At 33.2% G+C, this 20,330-nt stretch overlaps 1 long non-coding RNA gene across 1 annotated transcript; it reads right to left on the bottom strand.

Moving 5' to 3' along the window:
* Positions 1-16,543: 16,543 nt before the first annotated feature.
* On the bottom strand, positions 16,544-18,697 carry LOC127902058 (uncharacterized). Its single transcript, XR_008054491.1, has 2 exons — positions 18,185-18,697; positions 16,544-17,065 (listed from the first exon to the last, which is right to left on the bottom strand). It is a non-coding gene; the product is annotated as an uncharacterized LOC127902058 (long non-coding RNA).
* Positions 18,698-20,330: the final 1,633 nt, after the last annotated feature.

Below are 20,330 nucleotides of genomic sequence, written 5' to 3'. Positions count from 1 at the left end.
CTTTTAGATGGGTTGGCAGGAAAAGGAACAAGAATTTCACGTTCTTCAATTTAATTTCCAATATTTAAAAAAAATTAGATCAACAATATAAATACGATCAGTGACAATGACTAAAAAGAAAATGCTATTTTTCTCCCAAAAAAATTAAAGCAAAAGTATTTTACTTTAATAAACTATTAATATTTGTAAACTAGTACTATCCATATTAATTAACAAAAATCATTCCAGAAGTTTATTTAGTTAATAAAAAAATTTGGTTATAATAGATAGTATTAAATTACAAATTTGACTATTTGTAAAATATTTATATGTTAAAAAAGTTGACGGTTCTTTTGCTTGAAATAAAAATATGTTATTTTTTGAAGTAGTTACAAGTTGTAAAACAGTCTTGTCCTAGGGAGTATTTTGAGGATGGGATATTTTCACCCACTATTTTTGTAAATTCACCCTACTTCTAGAAAATAATTACAATAAGAATTGTGTTATTTATAAGTTCACAATATTATTAAAAAATATAAATTAATAAAAGTTTTGTATAGTTAATCAATTAAATCCTTCTATTAATTTTTTTTCTTAGGTTCTTTGATCATAAGTTTTAATATAAATTTTATTTCACTATTTTATTATTATGATATAAAAAGATAAAATTAACCTCATAAAACATGAGTTATTGTATCTAATAAATTAGTTATTTAATTTTGCAACTTATAATCTGATATTTTTAAATGAACCTTAATTATTATTTCACTACCCTTGTGTGCAAATGACATAAATTTGACAATCTAATAATTTATATAAGAATTGTGTTATAACGACACTATGTTAATTTAATTAAAAAATAATAATCATACTAATAAAATAGTATTAGAAACAACAAGTTTGGTACAAATTAGAAAAATATTAAAGTTAAAGTAAATTCTTGATAATTTTACTTTATAAGGGTAAAATAGTCAATTTAAATTTATGTCAAACCAATCTTTGTAATCAAATATGATAAAAAAGTCTAAGTCACAAAAAAGTGAATTAATGTGCAACTTTTAAAAATAATGTGCAATTATTATAATTATTTTTTAAAAATGGGTTGAATTTACAAAAAATGTGGGGTGGAGATATCATCACTCATATTTTGATTCTCAATTCTTGCGATGATGTTTTTCAATTATTGTTGGTTAATTGAATTATGTCATAACTTATAGGGATACAGTGAAATTTCCACTTTAAAAAAATCCACATAGTGATTATCTACTATTTTTTAAAATTTATACAGTGAAATGTACTCATATTAAACTTCAGGCAACATGTGCAATCAATCCTTCATGTAATAGACAAATCTAAGACGGCAGCATTATGATGGGCCTGTTCGCTGTTATAAAGTTAAAATTTAATTACATATACGCTCCTTCTAATAAATAATGATCAGATCATTTGTTTTATGAAATGATCAATACAAAATTAGATTAATAGTGAATTTTCTTTCTCTTATTATTTAATCTAATGACAATTCAATTTTTTTTTACAATTATGTGAGTACAGTTTCAATTTTAGATCTCTTACTTTCAACGAGAAATTTTACTTCATTAACTAGAGATTTTACTAAATTTACTAAATGACACTGACTTTATTTATTTATTAGCCCCAATGACAACTGTGGATTATTAGTACACATGGTACTAAATTTTTAAATGTTCGGATGAAAATTTTAAAAACAAATGCTGACTTATCTCGTTCCCCGACGGCGCCTACTATTGTCTTTAGTTATTGGCTTGCATGCACGTTCAATATCCTTCTATATCTGTAATTCCTTAATTTTTAATTTATAAAGGAATTCCTTTTGATGTTTTATTTTTATTTAGAATAGAAGTCCTTTCCTTCTTTCTCCATCACAATCATATTATGATATAGATAACCAACTATTAGTATATTTATACTGTATTGCATTTTTTATTCTAACCCTCATTAATCCGCTAGACAAAATCCCACACAAATTTCGGAAATCTTTTTGTCAAGTTGCCTTGGCGGTATGTGTGTGGATCTCTCTCTATATACATAATATTTTCAATAAGATTCCACACTTCATTACAGTACAAAAAGAACTATTACACCATTCGATGTAATAATTTTTTCGTACAGTAATAAAGTGTGAGATCATTTATAAAAATAAGTGCTACTATATGTTCTTTTTTTAATGAGGACATTCATCCTATATATATATATATATATATATATATATGATAGTTTTTCAAATTAGGATCTTACACTTTCTAAAAGTTCGTAAAAACAAAAAATTAGTGTGTGTGTGTATTTGGTCCAAGATTTTAAGTTAGAGAAAACTATTAAACCGTACGGTTTAATAGTATAATGTCAGTACATTATTAAATCATGTGGTTTAATAATTTTTACGGTTATTACACTATAAAATCGCATGGTTTAATTACTTTCCTAAACTTAAACAAAATTAAGGACCCTGGATATATATATACAAACACACACTCTCTAATGAGAGCATCCTCATTTTGTTAAAAGAGGGTGCTAATAACAGAAAAGAAACATAGTTTTCAGTGTATGAAAATTTGTAATTTTTTTTTTGGTTGTATTTTAGCGTGTATCCTCACTTTGTAAAGTAAAGATGCCCTCACTAGAGAAAGACTATACACACACATACTTCTCTCATGCGGACAACCTTATTTTTTTTCATGTGAATATGTTATATTAAGCTATATGGTTTAAAATATCAGTTTAAACATGCTATTATAATATATGGCTTTATAGCGAATTGAACATTAACTCAATCAAATTATTTGATTTAATAACATATCCACACAAAAAAAAAATTAGGGCACCCGATCTGTGTATATATATATATATGTATGTATGTATGTTTTTTTGTTTTTTTTTCTTAACCACGAGGTATCCTGGGGAGGGCTCCAACTGTGGGAGGCAACTTTAAGCCCGTACAACAACCTAGACTAGAAGTCCCCACTCGAACCGGGAGGCACAGGTTCTCCCTACAAAGGCAACTTTCCTGCGACTCGAACTGGGTCCCAACTATATATATATATGTATGTATGTATGTATGTATGTATGTATGTATGTATGTATGTATGTATGTATGTATGTATGTATGTATGTATGTTGACAGCAGTATCTTCCGGCATTGCCTTTTTAAAAAAAAAAAAGAAAAATGGACCGGCGTGCCTTTCTTTGATATTCGCTACATCGATGTAATCAAAGGGCTTTTTATATGATAAAGCTAAATACTTTATATGTAATTGAATTTATATTATAAAATTTAGTAGCAACAAAGTGGCAGTAGCTCAAGGAACGTGCTGTTACAACTAATCAGGGTTTAGAAACATGCTTACAGATAAGAATGAAGACATTTCCCCAAAATAATAATCATTGAATAAATAAAAATAACAAAAGGTTTGAACTAGTCAATTATTGCGTCTTTGAGAAGAATCCATGTGTTAGGAGATAAGAAACTGCATTAACAATTCGCTACTTGAAACTCCAAAAACCCATGTAGAACACAGAAGAACTCAAAACTAGGTGAGAGCATCTCTGTTAATAAATTTAAAATAATTTCCCAATTGAGATAAATAAGAAATCTAATAAAATTTAAAGAACATAAGAGGGGAAATAATTATCACTTATTGATTCATAATAGTTTTGATAACTATCGGCAATTATTAAAAATTTCCACCAGTTTTTGATTTTTTTTTGTTTTTTCAATTGCTTCTCTTTTTTTGTTCTCCCGGATGACCTCTGGTATCATTCGTGTGCTCAAATCGAGATAATACACCTGTGTTTGAGTGATTGGTGGTGCATGGAGGTTATGAGGGGTCACGTGGTGGTTTTTCTTTGAGTAGGCTCTTTGGCGAAACGTTTTGCAGCTGGCTTTTATTGTGTTATTTTTTTCATTTTGTAATTTTTTTTTATTTTGTTGTTTTTTTGTCATTAAATAAAGTCATCGGATTTTAGTTCTAGGATCTCCATTGAGATCTTAAATTGTAGCAACTATGTGTGTTGTCTTTACATGTACTATAATATGGAGATTTCCGTTTTCCATTTGAATAAGAACAAGAGTACTGCTATTCAGACTCAGGGACGACAAAAGGAAGACAGAAACGGCAGCATGTGCTGCCGTTTCCTGTCTTCTCTCTCTTCAGAAAATGAGCACGCGTGAATTTCAAATTGGGCCCACAATTAGTTTAAAAATTAAATTAAACATGGCGTGTGAGTCAATATAGCATTTAACAATCATTTTTTTTCTTGTCCTCTCTCTCTCTCTCTCTCTCTGCATCTCTCACTTCCCTTTTGACAAACCACAGACTCACTCACACACTCTTACTTCCCTTTTGATAAACCACAAAATCACACCCACAATCAACAATCACCCACGCACTCTTACTTTCCTTTTGACAAACCACATACGACGGACGAGCCCATAAACGATGGACCACCACCATCACGTGATCGAGGAAGTAGAACTCACGCGGTGGTGCATCCAAACTCCGACGAAATCGACGGCGACGGGGGTGGTTGGAGCCACGGTTCTTTCGAACTAAATCTCCTGCGTTCCTATTGGTTTTCGGCGGTGAGGATGGCAGAGAAACGACGGTCGGCTTCCAAGCTTCAGATCAATACCTTGATCGGCCGGTAGAGTGGCCGGGATCGTGAAATCAAACCGGGTCACGTTCGTGGGTCGGGTCGGGTTTGCGGTTCTTTCGAGCTAAATCGCTGGCGTTCCTGTTGGTTTTCGACGGCAAGGATGGCAGGGAAACGATGGTCGGCTTCCAAGCTTCATATCAATACCTTGATCGGCCGGTACAGTGGCTGGGATCGTGAAATCCAACCGGGTCACGTTCGCGGGTCGGGTCGGGTTCGCGGGTCAAACCGGGTCAACCTCTCTCCCTCTTCATCTCCTCATCCACTCACAAAGCACCACACCACGGCTCCCCTTAGCTAGGTTGTTGCTACTGGAATTTTTTTTTGCTGGAACTGTTACTGGAATTTTTTTTTGCTGAAAGTATTACTGGTGTTGGAATTGATGCTGGAGTTGTTGCGGCTGGAATGTTTTTGCTGGAAGTGTTACTGGTGCTGGAGTTGGTGCTCGAATTTGTTGCTGGAATTTTTTTTTTTTTTGTGTTTGTGTGTGTGAACTCCTGATTGTTTTTGTTTGTCTCTGTTTCTATTCCTGTCTCAACTACAAGCTTCTGTAATCAGTGTTTGACTTGGGCACAAAATCAATGTTTGTAATAGAGATAATCAATAAGAGTCAGTTCAGTTTTCCAATTTTGTCAGTTTGGCATGGGCACAAAATATTTCTGATTTATTTCCGAAACAAAGCAGAGCTCACAACGTGTTGCCCAACTAAAATGAATTGAAGCAGAGCAGAGCGACATCGTTTGATGAAAAGGGAATGCTCACACGGTGCTGAGCTGAAATTAAGAGGAAAAAGGATTAAAAAAACGATGTCGTTTTTACAATATTCGGGGCTTGACTCGGGGCATATAGTAAGCTCGTTATGCATTTAACAAGGAAAAATCAATTTCATGTCCTCTCTATCTCTCTGGGGAGATCTTACTGGATAATGTATAAGAAAAAAGATAAAAGGAAGAAATTTGAGCTGCTTTTCCATTTTTTATTCTTTATTTTATTATTTATTGTGGTCCCATGCATTTCCAAATTGGCTTAAGGGAACGCGTGAAACGGCAAGCCCACGCTACGTTTCTGTTGTCCTTTAGTCTTCCTTTAGTTTGTTTATCATTTTCCTAAGAACAATTCATTTCCAGTAGTTGAGGTGAGTTACGAAGTGACAGGACTGGCCACATTCAAAAAGTTAATTTTACGCACATCATTAGATTTTAGTGGTGAATTTTTTTTTAACATCCACCAACCATCTGATTTTTCGGACATTTTTAAAAATACACAAAATTTAATTTTTTTGACTGATGTCCACCTGAAGTTACAAAGTATTATAGTTGTCCACTGCCATTTTAACTTTGTTAGAAAAATTAATAGAATATTGATGAAATAACTATTTTATCCCTAAACATAAAATGATCATTTTGCCTGAACTAAATGACCAAAAAAAAAAAGATGAAAACTTGCAAAACAAATTGAATTATTTTCATAAATAAAATATGTAACTTAAATTAAAAAAGTATCAAATTGAAATCATAAAAATAAAGGGGATTCTTTGGCTGCTAAATCTTTGTAGAAGACACGTGTAAGTAACCAAATGAATAGTGAATTTCATTTGTATTTATATTTTAGTTTTAATTTTTAATTTTTTAATTGGGCAATTTGATCAGATTTTAGGATTGGGTCTGAATCTAATTTAAAGCTAGGTCTTAGACTACCTATGCATAGATGATGTCGTTTTTGTATGTTTTAGTTTTAGTAAAATGACATTTTACTCCTATGATATTAGTAACATTATAATAGTTTGGAGACAGCAGTGGATGGTGTAAAAAAATATAATTTCAAGTAGAATTTAGCCGAAAAAAAAAAGAATTGTGTATTTTTTAAGTACCACGAAAAAACAGATGGTCGGTAGATAATTACCCTTCTTTTTATTTAGAAGGCCTCTTAAATGGATAGAGTATGTCTTGCATCTTAGGTGTACGTTTAACTTTACATTTAGCTTAACACTATATTGTATTATAGTATTTTTATCATTATTTGTTTAATTAACTATCTTCGTATTTAAAACTTTGCGAACATCCGCATTAAAAAAGAACTCTACACTTTTATTCGTTCATTTATATTATTTTCATTTCTAAATACCATTTGAAAACTAATTCCAAACTTGATCTTTAGATACTGAAAATAAAAAGTAAAAAATCAAACATATTTTCATTTTCATAAATTGTTTTCAAAAATACCTTTAAGGAAATAATAATTGAGATCCAATAGTTGAGTCCTAACTCGAATTTAATTGATATATGTCATTTATCTATTAAATATTACTAATAAAATTAATAATATACCATTCACTACATGAACAGCACATTAATTGGGACTCAATTATTAGAATTCTTGGCATTACTCTTTAGGAAATGATACATAATACCTGAGTGGCCAAACTAACTTTTGTTCCAAGCTTAACTGAATCCATTCGTAGACATGCAACGTAAGGAAGAAGTGTTAGGTCATAAACTTGTTTTTTATCCAAGCCTAAAAAATAAAAAGCCTAGCCCATCTCATATAACTTTCTAAGTTAAGTGAGCTTGGGTGGTAGGTAAGATTTGTGGTAGTATGTGTTGTGCAAATTTTATTGAACTCACAAGTACACGAATCTATTGTAGAATAGATCAACGGTGGCGAGTGTCAATCTCACGAGGAGGTGGATAAAAAAACAAAGCTTAGCCCATCTCATAAAACTTTCTAAATTAGGTGAGCTTGGGTGGTAGTTAAGATTTGTGGTAGTATGTGTTGTGCAAATTTTATTGAACTCGCAAGTGCACAAATCTATTGTAAAATAGATCAACGGAGACGAGTGTCGATCCCACGAGGAGGTGGATTTTAATTGTGTGTAGAGTTAATTTTCTAAGTGGGTGGTTGGATTTGTAGTGAAATTGATTTAGACTATCCTAAAATTTAAATTAGAATGTCCTAAAATTTAAATTAGAATGGCGGGAATAAATTAAGATGAAAATTATTAAAATGAAGCACTTGAGTCTCTGGATCTGCACTCAACATGCACCATGGGCTTAATATTCCTTATTAATGCCAATTAAATCATGAGGGGGTTTCCACTCCTCATGAACCTCACTCCAATAAATATGGTGCTAAGTGCTCATCGTGCCAAATAGTAATAACCTTGTACTAGGGAGACTGCTATACCAGTGCAATATCTAGACAAGATTATTATTATCTGTCGACGAAAAGTCAAAACATCCACAAAAATTAGAGGGGGAGAGAAAGTAAATTTACCACATTAAGCCCATGGAACATGTTGAGACTTCATCTTCAACCCAAGCTTAAAAAAAATTAGCTACTCATAACTGAACTAGGGGTAAAATGAGAATTTATTACAATATGTAGAAAATACAAGATAGAGAAGGAATTACAGAAAATATACCTAAAAAATGAATTCAATAAAATTAGGGGGGAGCACCCTATTTATAGATACAATGAGTAAATTATGGCTATCATATTAAAACAATTTAGACGCTCAGGATTGCGACACGTGGCAAGTTATGATTGAATAGAACACATCATCAAGGCTATCATTCCATGTATATGCATGTATCGTATACATGATTTTTCGGTCCACTAGCATACTGCCACGTCACCAGTCAACGCCACATCAGCATTTTAGTCCAATAGGATCGTGACACATCATCAATCAAGCCACGTTATTAGTCAACACCACATAAGCAGTCAATGCCACTGCATTTGTCCAATCGAATGATGCCACATCATCGGTCAATGACACATCATCGGTCAGTGCCATGTCAATGGTCAATATCACGTCATCGTACCGTATATATGAACAATGTCGTTTATCATTTTATGCTCCTACTAAGGTTTTCGACTGTCCTGAGTTCAAAATTACTATCTGATCTCTCGTTCATTGTGAAATGACCATGATGCCCATAAAATACATAAAATACTTAATTATAATAAAACACACATAATCACAAGGGACTTAAATACATAAAAGTAGGGATGTTAGTGAGACTTTGAGTGTAAGATAACAATTTTCTCTTTTATAAATATACACTTTCAAGCACTCAACAGTATATTTGGTAGATAAAATTGGGGTTGTAGGTGAAGTGAAATGAGTTAAGTTGACAATTAGTGTGGTGGTTGAGAATAAAGGAGTGGTTTTGATTAAATTTGTTTAGTTTATGTGTGTGGTTATAATTAACTTTTAAGTACTATAAATACCCTTGTCATTTGTGTTGTATGCATCATGTCTAAAAAGAAAAATGATAAGAAGAAAAATAAAGCTTTTGAGAGTGATTTGTGAGAGTGTGAATTATTCTTGTAATGTTCTGGAGCTTTCTTTAATAAAAATTTATTTTATTCTACAAATTCTCCAACAAAGTGGTATCAAAGCAAGTAATCAGTGCTTTACATAGTAGTGTAGCATATCAAATCGAAGATCTCAATGAGAGGAACGCGATGCCGCAAAAACCAGCACGATCAAAGACCAAAGTTGCCTGCAATCGTCGTCAGAAGTTTGCTATCCTGAAACTGAGTCGACTCACTGAGTTGAATCGAGTAAAACCGACCAAATTGAGCCATTAATCAAGCCAAACCAAATCGATATAGATCCGAGTCAAGTCAACCGAACCGAACTAAGCTGTTGAATGTTGACCATTGTTAGAGTGCAATTTATGCACTAGTTTTGCATTGTTTACTTCTCTTAATATCGATGTTTTGCACTTAATAATAGAGATTTACTTGTGTTTTACTTTTGTAGGTGCAATTCTATTGATTAGTGATAAAATGGAGCTACAAGATGATGTTTAAAGATGATTGTTCTCTTGGAGAAATTATGAGCGGCAGAAGAACTTTGTTGATAAGGCGTGGGCGCGTGCTGTCAACTGCGAACCTGCAGTTTTTAGTTTAACGTGTTTTGTATTTTGATTATTTTTGTAATTACGAATTTAATATTTCAGATATTAGAATTTTATTTTAAATAGAATTCTAAAAGAGAAGAGAGAGAGAGTATTTAAGGGAGGAATCTATTGTGAAAAAAGGGATTGGGATTGGAGAAAAAGAAAAGAAACCCTAGATCTAATTTTTCTCTTCTCTTTATGAAGAACTAAACCTATTTTTCTGGTTGAAGGATAATGAAGCTTTGATTCATCACTACTGTGAGATCTTTCTTATGCTTTAATTGTTTTATTGCTTTTTGGGTATTTGTTTATTCTCTGAATTAGTTTCATGATTATGTTTGTTAATTAGGTAATTGACCACTATTTAATTATCAACTTAATCTATTGTCAATTAAAAGATTCATCGTATAAAGAATTTAATGTTTGTGACAAATAACATAGCAGAGAGTTGTGTTGTGAGAATAAACAATCTAATTTAAATGAATCATCATATGTGTTGATTAGGATTTGGGTCTCTCTGGTTTTTCAGGCTGTCAATTGATTAAATCATATGATCGTATCTAGGGTTGTCTATTGATTAGGGAAATAACCAACGGTCGTACCTTGGTTATCGACTAGTTAAGGAGAGATTGGCTATTAGAGGGTCTCAATAGCTATAACCGGTCTATTTATAAGTAATAATAATCTATATTTGAATCAATGATCAGTAGTCGAATCAAGCTGAGTTAATTCCTTCAACCAGAGCTTTCTCCAATTTGAATTATAACTTTAATTTGCATTCTTGTTATTTTAATTTGATTTTTATTATTGTCAACAAAACCCCCCATTTTATGTTTTACATTTTAAAAGGATTTAAATGATTACCGATCTCTGTGGACACGACCCTGCTCAATCACTATACACAATTTATTTAGAGTAGGAATTTATTTTTATTGGTTTCGACTATACACAACTTTAATCTCCTGCAATCGTCGTCAGAAGTTTGCTATTCTAAAACTGAGTCGACTCACTGAGTTGAATCGAGTAAAACCGACCAAATTGAGCCATTAATCAAGCCAAACCAAATCGATATAGATCCGAGTCAAGTCAACCGAGCCGAACCAAGCTGTTGAATGTTGACCATTAATTGTTAACCAATGTTGACCATTGATCAAAAGTTGATGCGAGTTCCTCCCAAGTTTTTTCGACGTTCTAGATTCATTTGTGCATTCATAAATCTTTAAATTCTGACATAATTTATGAATTATGGCAAATGGTGGCAAGATGTTATTCCATGTTCCACAATTGAAGGTGACAACTTAAGTATCAAAATAAAAGCTCTATTAAGTGCACATGATGTATGGGAAATCATGGAAAAAGCCTTTACTATGCGAGAAAATGAAGCAACTTTAACTGCAGCACAAAAGGAGAATCTGAAAGAATTAAAGAAAAAAGAGAATAAAGCAAATATTTCATCTTTCAATCATTAGATAAAGATGCTTTAGGAAAGATTGCTAGAGCAACCTCTTCAAATGAAGTATGGGAGAAGTTAGAGATTTCCTACAAAGGAACAGAACAAGTTAAAAAGTTCGTCTCTAAACATTATGAGGAAATTTTAAGTCATTACACATAAAAGGTGTCATAGTTGATTTCTAACTATTTTACTCGGTTGTGACCGTTTCCAATAAATTAAAAAGAAATGGTGAGGAGTTAAAAGAGGCAAGGACCATTGAAAAAATACTTCAATCAATAGACTTAAAGTTTGACCATATTGTTGTGACAATTAAGGAAACAAAAGATTTAGAGGTTATGACGATCGAGCAACTTCAAGGAAGGTTGCAAGCCTATGAAGAACAACAAAAGAAGAAACATGAGATCGAAAAACAACTTCTCAAGATAGAAATCAATCTAAAGAAAAAGGAAGAAAGCCTTGACAACAACAGAAGACAATATGTCCGAGGTAGAGACAGAAGATGAGGTAGAGGTTGTGGTCATAGACGAGGCTGAAATTTCAACACAACAATTACGATTATGTAAAAAGGGAAAGCTCAACCAATGGAAAAGTTAGAGGCAATTCAAGATTGAGGTATGAAAATCTCAAGTACAGTGCTATAATTGTCAAAAGCTTGGGCATTATGAGAAAGTGAATTATGTTGAAGAGAAGAATAATAAAGATGGTAAACTTTTACTAGCATGTATTGACATCAACAGAGACTACGAAAATACATGATACCTTGACATAAGTGAAGGCAATCATATAAGTGGAAAAAGAAATATGTTCGTGGAACTAAATAAATCTGTGAATGGCAATGTCGCTTTTGAAAATTATTCAATAATACTAGTAAAGGGAAAAGGTAACATTCGTTTTCGTACAAAAGATAATAGCCACTAATTAATTTCAAATGTGTACTATATACCCAATATGAAAAGCAACATCCTTAATTTAGGTTAGCTCTTGGAAAAAGGTAATGACATTCACTTGAAAGACTAAAGTCTTTCTTTTAAGAGATGACAAAGGAAATTAAATTACAAGGGTAAGAATGCCGAAGAATAAAAGGTTATTTTAAAATATTCAAACTAATGTTGCAAAGTGGCTCAAGGTTTGTCACAATGATACAACCTGGATTTGGCATCTTTGATATGGGCATTTCAACTTTGGCAGACTAGAGCTACTATCAAATAAGAACATAGTTAAAAGCCTACCTTCAATCAATCATCTTAATCAAGTCTGTGAAGGATGTTTACTTTGGCAAGCAGCTTAGAAAAAGCTTTCCAAAAAAATCAAACCCAAGAGCTCATAAGTCACTCAAGCTTATTCATACTGATGTGTGCGGACCAATCAAGCTAAGTTCCCTTGGTAAAAGTAACTACTTTTCTTTTCTTTATTGATGATTTTTCAAGAACAACTTGGATGTATTTTTTGAAGTAGATGTTAGAAGTTTTTGAAGCTTTTAAGAGATTCAAAGCTGTAGTGAAGATTGAAAGTGGACATAAAATTAACAACACCGATATTCTTACAACATTTAGTACAAAAGTTAGCACAAAACGGTGCGTTTTGTGCTAACTATAAAAAGGTTACTGTGGCAGCTTCATTCACACACACACACATGACTGAAAGCACACGCACAAGACACAAGACTCACAGAGCACTCATAGAGAAAACGAGCAAGCAAAACCCACACCAAAACGCATCTGTTTCCATGCATCCTCCCCTGTTATGTGCTCTCTCCGTCAACTTTCTCCCTCTCTCTCGCAGTGGGTGTCTCCACATTTGGCTGTTGGCTCTCTCCTTCTGTCTCTAACTCGTCGATTGCATCCATCACAGTGCCATATTCTGTCGGTTTATGCCACAAATTTGAGTTGCAGCTGCAGCTTCGCTCACGTGGCTTTACTTGTGGTTGGCTGCCATAATCGATTCGCGGAGGTAATTTGCTTTATTAATGGCAAATTTTGATTGTGCTAATAACAAATTTGTGAAGATGCAACTGGCTTTATTAAATTGTGTTGACAATATCTATTATAAAAATTGTAGAATTCTAATTTGTTGGAAATCTTATTTATGTATACACACACTACACGAATTGTGTTTTTGGTAGGTTAAACAAGGGAACCTTGTATAGGATATGAATTAATTTTATGAGGTTGTGCTGTTTTTCGTTATTTTGTTAATATGAATTATTTTATTTTTAAATCAAATTTTGAATATGAATTATTTTAATTTTTTTCTTTCCATTTTGTTAATACGAGTTATTTTCATTTCGTAGATATAAAGATAATGGAAAAGGCCACTGAAGTTGAAGAGTTGGTGAAGTTGAAGAGCTGAATGAAATTGAGGAGGATGGTGAGCCAATGATTGGCATGTCATTTGATAGTGATACTGAAATGTTTATTTACTACAAAGAGTATGGTAAAAAAAAAAGGTTTCTGATTTTGCAAAGAAGTAGTAGAAAGGATAGTGATGGGATACTCATAAACATGACTTTTGCTTGTGGGCGAAGTGGTGAAATAAAAAGTAAATCTACTAACATTTTAAGGCCGCAACCTAATGCAAAAACAGGCTGCAATGCTGGATTGGGAGCTAGTTTGGGGGAAGATGGAAAGTGGACGATACGAAGCTTAGATCTTGAACACAATCATGCATTGTTGACTCCAATCAAGTCTAGATTTTTTCGGTGCAATCGTAGCCTCAATACATATGCAAAAATGAAACCTTACATAAATGATTGTGCGGGAATCAAATTGTCAAAAAATTATCAGTCACTTGTTATTGAGCCTGGTGGCCATGAAAACGTGTCATTCATAGAAAGAGATTGCAGAAATCATATTCAAAAAGAAAGAAGATTGTGGCTTGGAGATGGGGATGATGCTGCACTTCAAAACTATTTTATGAAAGTGCAAGCTGAGGATAATAGGTTTTTTTTAGTATGCAAGTGGATGATGAGGGACGACTAAAAAATATTTTTTGGGCCGAACCAAGGAATAGGGAAGCCTATAAATAGTTTGGGGACGTTGTTACATTTGACACCACCTATCTGAAAAATAAGTATGATATGCCATTTGCTCTATTTATCGAAGTGAATCATCATGGTCATTCTATTTTGTTTGGGTGTGGATTGATTTCACACGAAGACATTGAGACATTCACGTGGTTGTTTCGGACGTGGCTATCCTACATGTCTAATTCTGCTCTGATTGGAATCATTACAGACCAAGACAAAGCAATGAAAGTTGCAATTGAGAATGGTTTCCCCAATACTCGACATCCGTGGTGTTTATGGTAAATTCTGAAGAAAATTCCTAAAAAACTAGAGGGTCACAAAGAATATCGTGATATTAGCAATGTGTTGCATTGTGTCGTTTATGACTCACAGAATCCTGCAAAATTTAAGGAAACATAACACCACATGATTATAGAGTATGATTTAGGGGAAAATGAATGGTTGCAGGGTTTATACAATGAAAGACATCGTTGGGTACCTTGTTATCTAAAGAATAATTTTTGGGAAGGAATGTCAACCACTCAGCGCAGTGAGGGTATGAATGCATTTTTTTATGGTTATGTTAACTCAAAAACCACTTTTAAGCAGTTTGTGGAGCAATACAGCAATGCATTAAGGAATAAAGTTCATAAAGAAATAGAAGAAGATGCCCGGTGTCTTTCCCAACAATTGTCATGTGTAACAAATTATGCGATGGAGAGGCAGATCCGAGATGTGTAAACCATTTCGAAATTTCAAGAATTTCAACAAGAGTTGGTTAGAAGATGTATTGTGAATTTCTTAATTCCATGGGTTGTGAATATATAGCTAGAGAGGATGTCAAAGTTGGAGAGGGCAAAAAAAGAACTTTTTTTTAAGTATATTATGATAAAGAAAATGGTGAAATGCGTTGTAGTTGCTCAAGGTTCCAGTTCAGAGGAATTCTTTGCAGGCATGCCATTACTATCATTATACACAATGACATGAAAGTACTCCTAGAAAAAGTACAATATACGAAGATTGAGAAAAGATGTGTGGAGATGCCATAGTAGAGTGAAAACAGGTCATGAGCTGCATAGTTGCACAGATGAGCAAAAGCGATATGAGAAAATGTGTGTTAGTTTTGCAGAGGTTGCAAACATGGCTGTAGCAAATGTGGAAAGTTGTAATTTTGTTTTTATTTGTATTGACAGCGTACGGAAAGATGTACCGAAAGCAATTCAATACGGAGGCAACGAACCAACTGTTGTTACAGGCCAAGGAAGTTGTAGTTATAGTGGGGGAAATTCAATAAATGATAATGAAACAGTCCGTGATCCAGTAGTTATGCGCCGTAAAGGTCGTCCGCCTTGCCAAAGAAAAAAGTCCAACAAATTTTCAAAATCTAAAAAGAAATTAGCACATTCGAATGCAAAGGTTAGTTTAAAATTAATTAAAGTTAAATAATCTATTGTATAAATGATGCAGAAATCATATTAGTTCAATTGACTTTGCAGGATGGACAAGTAAACGATCAAATAGCAATCGTGATCCCAACACCTCAAAATCTTGATAAGAATATGTACCCGCATGGAATTATGGATTATTGCAATGTAAGTTATTCACACTTTATGTATATGATTTTTTATTATTATTATCACTTCGTTAGAGTTCCATTAATATATGTTTGTTTTAGGATTTTCTGAACTTGCATCATATAATTGGGGATAATGTTAATCCAACATCTACACAAAATTCTTGTACTGTAAGAGGCGATAAATTTTGTATTTGCTCATCTTATCTACTTTATTTTCTTTTATTTTAACAATATGTTTAATTTTTTATTTTCAGGAGCCACAATTCCAGTCGCATGGACATTTTCAGCAGCCATAACTCTAGCTGCATGGACATTTTCAACAACTACTTTTTAGTACGATAATGAATATGGAGTTAATATGGAGTTTCGAAGTGATTTCGTGGAGTAGCATTGTATTTGTATTATTATTTCGTTTGGATTGTATGTGAAGGATGTATTTGAGTCTATCATACTTGAATTTTAATGTTGGTTTTATGAATTAATTGCCTCATGAATGCTTGTCGGTACATGTGTTGATCATGGTAGTAAGTGATGTTGTATTGTTGACAGGTTTGTTTCAAGTAAATTTAAGTAACTTAAAACTGAAGATACATGCCGATCAATGGACTAGATTTTTTTAGGCTGGTAATGCTCTTTGTGGATATTGATCCTTGTCTAGTGGAGGTGGTTTAACTTGGTTTACAGATGCAGCTAATGAAAACATGTCAGTGTTTGTCTAAGAGGAGCCATTAAGATTTGGAGGACTAGGCAAATTTTTGGTGTATAAAGTTTACTGTTACAAATGTCTCATTCTGAAATTTATTTATGAAATTTCATTTCAAGGTTTTTCTTGCTATTATTTATAGTGTAAGATTAGGAGGATGTATAATAGAAATGATGCTTTCTGAAATTGTTCCTGTCTCATTCAGGCGTAAGTAAAGATAAAAGCCAGATAACAAAACAAGAGAAGTTAATATATTAATAAAATAAGTTGTTACATTAACTTTACTGTCATGACACATATCACCAAAAAAAAAAGATAACGATACACCAGTTATGTATACAACTTAAATATAATACATATTAAAATAGTTATAATTATTTGTGGGACATATTTTACAATAAGACTTTGTTCGGCCTCCATCAATTACCTTTGATCTTCAGGTTCTCATCTTTGTTGAAGTTCTTTCTCAAATAATTGGAATTTAAGAGAATAACATTCCATCTGATGCCCTAACTTGCAAACTTCTCCTAATAAGATGTCAATTTTATTCTCGCTCATGTTTCGATCTACCATCCCTCGAAAGTCATTACATTCACTACTCTTCCGATCATCATCCCATTTGAAAGCCCCACATCCTTTGCACTTCCAAAACTTATGATTTGGATTTTCTCTTGTATGTGAAGTTCGTAAGACCTTACTACTGTTGAAGCATTTTTCACAAGCTTTCAGCTGTGTTCGATTATCACTTGTGCTAAAAGACATAACGATTAAACAAATTATGTACAAATATAAATAAAAGAACTGTTGTGATGGTCAAGGTAAGGCATTACAGTACATAATGATGATTCTCAAATGCCAATACAAATCAAATGCTTTCTCTGTCCATGATCAGCTTAATAGGCTTATCAATAACTTAGATATACAACTTATAGTCAGTCAAATAGAATGGCGCAGTCCTAATATTTGAAACAATCAAACAGCTGGACTAATTCATATATACACATATAATAGACTTCAAGAAATTAAATGGCACTGTTCCAATCTAACAGCAAAACTATTGAATTAAAAGCTTTTCTCTCTATATATATATAATGGAAGAAGTTTACACATGATACAAATGTTGGTAGTTCAAAATGACTATCCACCTAAATTGATTATAAGTTAGGGATGACAGACAGATGCATGCATATGCTTGTACAGACAGAAGTTTTTCTATATATTAACATGAACATGACAGACAAATGACTTACATTATTTACCTTTAATTGGCACCAAAACTTCTGTTTAATTTCTTTCAATCACCCTCATTACATTAATTCAGCATTGTTTTTTTATCTTGATAATCATTTTCCAGGTAATACTTCAACAAACTATTAAACTAAATATGTGACTTATGAAATATGTTGCATTTCTCCGAATTGGCTTGCTAAGAAACTAAAACATGTCGATGGCTCACTTTAAGCTATACTTTCTTGTGCCATTTCGAGCACGAAACCATCTCAATTAGCTCCTAATACTATGAAAAATACAATTACAAATCAATCTATCCGAACTCATTTGCCTAGTGCAAATCAATCTAATCTAACCCACTTGCCCAGTACAAATCAATATAAACTAACTCATATGCCTATTGCAACTGATATTTTCTTCCATAATCATCCCCAAATCAACAATTCGTATAGTGCGTGTGTACATAAATAAAATTTCCAGTAAATATTATACAACAAATGAGAATGCTACGGGATACTGTCAACAAATATTACAACAAAATTTCTAATAGATAATGTCAACAAAATTTAACAATGGCAGCGGAATCTTCACAAATTCGTAATCAACACAATCAAAATTTGCCATTAATAAAGCTAGTTACCTCCGCAAATCGAATATGGTAGTCAACCAGGAGTGAACCCGAGAGAGGGTAGAGGAAGATTCAAGTGAAATTTCTGACGCAAACCGAGAAAATGTGGCTCCGTTATGGACGAAATTGACGGGGTACAAACATAGAGAGAGAGTCAATGACCAGATATAGAGACACCCACGGCGAGATCCCAGAGTAGAGTGAGGATGCGTGAGAAACGATGTCGTTTTGGTGTGAGTGTTGTGTGGGTTTTGTGCGAGAGAGAGAGAGAGAGCCAACGGCCCTTTAATTCACACACCAACAGCAAGAGGGAGGAGAAAGTTAACGGGGAGAGCACAGAGCAGGTGAGGAGGAAAATGAAACAGTTGTGTTTTGGTGTGGGTTTTGTTTGCTCGTTTGCTGTTGCTCTGTGAGTCTTGTGTCTTATGCGTGTGCTTCCAGTAGTGTGTGTGTGTGTCAATGAAGCTGCCACAGTAACTCTTTTATAGTTAGCACAAAACGCACCGTTTTGTGCTAACTTTTGTACTAAATGTTGTAAGAGTCTCATTTTCCTAAAATTAAAAGCATGAGATCTGATCGAGTTTTGTGAAGCAAATGGAATTCAACATCCTGTGATTGTTCCACGATCTCTCAACAAAATGGCATACCAAAAAAGAAGAATATAAGCATCCTCAACATTGCAAGAAGTATACTTAAAAGCAAAAGATTGCCCAATGAGCTTTTGGTAGAAGTTGTTGTATGTGCGACCTACCTATCTAACAAATCTCCAACAAGAAATGTATGGGGTAAGACACCACAAGAAGCATGGAGTGGCAGAAAGCTAAGCATCTCACATCTAAGAGTTTTTAGAAGCACAAATCATTTAGATATACTAAATAAGAGAAAAACCAAGCTGGATGACAAAAGTCTAAGACGTTTATTTTCATCGGCTATGACAACAATTCTAAAGATGAAAACTGTATAATCCAAACAATAGAAAAATCATGATCAGCTGAGATGTAATTTTTTATGAAGAAGAAGGATGAGATTTTGGCTCTAATGGGAATGACTTCAACTTTTACTCCTTTGAAGAAAATGAACGGACATCGAAAGAGCAAACAAGAAAAAAAAAAAAAAGAACCCATAACTCTAGCTACCTTACCAATAACAAGCACTCATGGAGACTCACTACCATTATTTTTTAAAGACAGAAATGTGGCACGTACGAGAAGTTTACAAGATCTCTATGAGATAATTGGAAAACTTGATAATCTCACTCTCTTTTGCCTCTTTGCTGATTATGAGTCAGTCAACTTCCAAGAACCTGCACAAGATAAGAAGTGAAGAATCATAATGAATGAAGAAATCAAAGCCATAATGAAGAATGACACTTAGGAACTTGTTATTCTTCATAAAAGTCACAAGGTGATCGGTGTTAAATGGGTTTACAAGATGAAGAGAAATGCTAAAGGAGAAATTGAAAGGCATAAAGCAAGGTTAGTCGTAAAATGTTATAGTCAAAAGGCTGGTATAGAATATGATAAAGTATTTGCTCCTATAACCCGACTTGAAATTATCGTACTTATTATTTCTTTGGCTACTTAGAACAAATGGAAGATTCATAAGTTGGATATAAAGTCTGCTTTACTAAAAGGAATTCTTGAAGAAAAAGCCTACATTGAACAACCATTGGGCTATCAAGTAAAAGGGCATTAAGACAAAGTTTTGAAATTGGAGAAGACACTTTACGAGTTAAAGCAAGCTTCAAGAGCTTGGAACAATAAAATTGATAGGCATTTTAAAGAAAATAGCTTCACTGAATGTCCCTATAATCACGCTTTATATATCAAATTCAAATAAGGAGATACTCTAATTGTGTGCTTATAAGTGGATAATCTTATCTTTACAGAAAGTAATCTAAGCTTACTTGGAGAGTTCAAGAAAGTAATAGCAAAAGAATTTAATATGAGAGACATTGGTTTGATGGCATAATACTACTTGGACATTGATGTCAAGCAACGAGAAGATGGCATTTTTATTTCACAAGAAAGCTATGCAAACGAGATACTGAAGAAGTTCAAGATGAATGATTGCACTCTAATAAGCACACAAGTGGAGTGCAGGGTCAAGCTATCCAACTATAACGACGGAGAAAAAGTAGCTCTAACTGTTTTCAAAA

The sequence above is a fragment of the Citrus sinensis genome, chromosome 5 (assembly GCF_022201045.2).
Source record: "Citrus sinensis cultivar Valencia sweet orange chromosome 5, DVS_A1.0, whole genome shotgun sequence".
NCBI lineage: Eukaryota > Viridiplantae > Streptophyta > Magnoliopsida > Sapindales > Rutaceae > Citrus > Citrus sinensis.
This window is presented reverse-complemented; position numbering and strand designations above follow the sequence as displayed.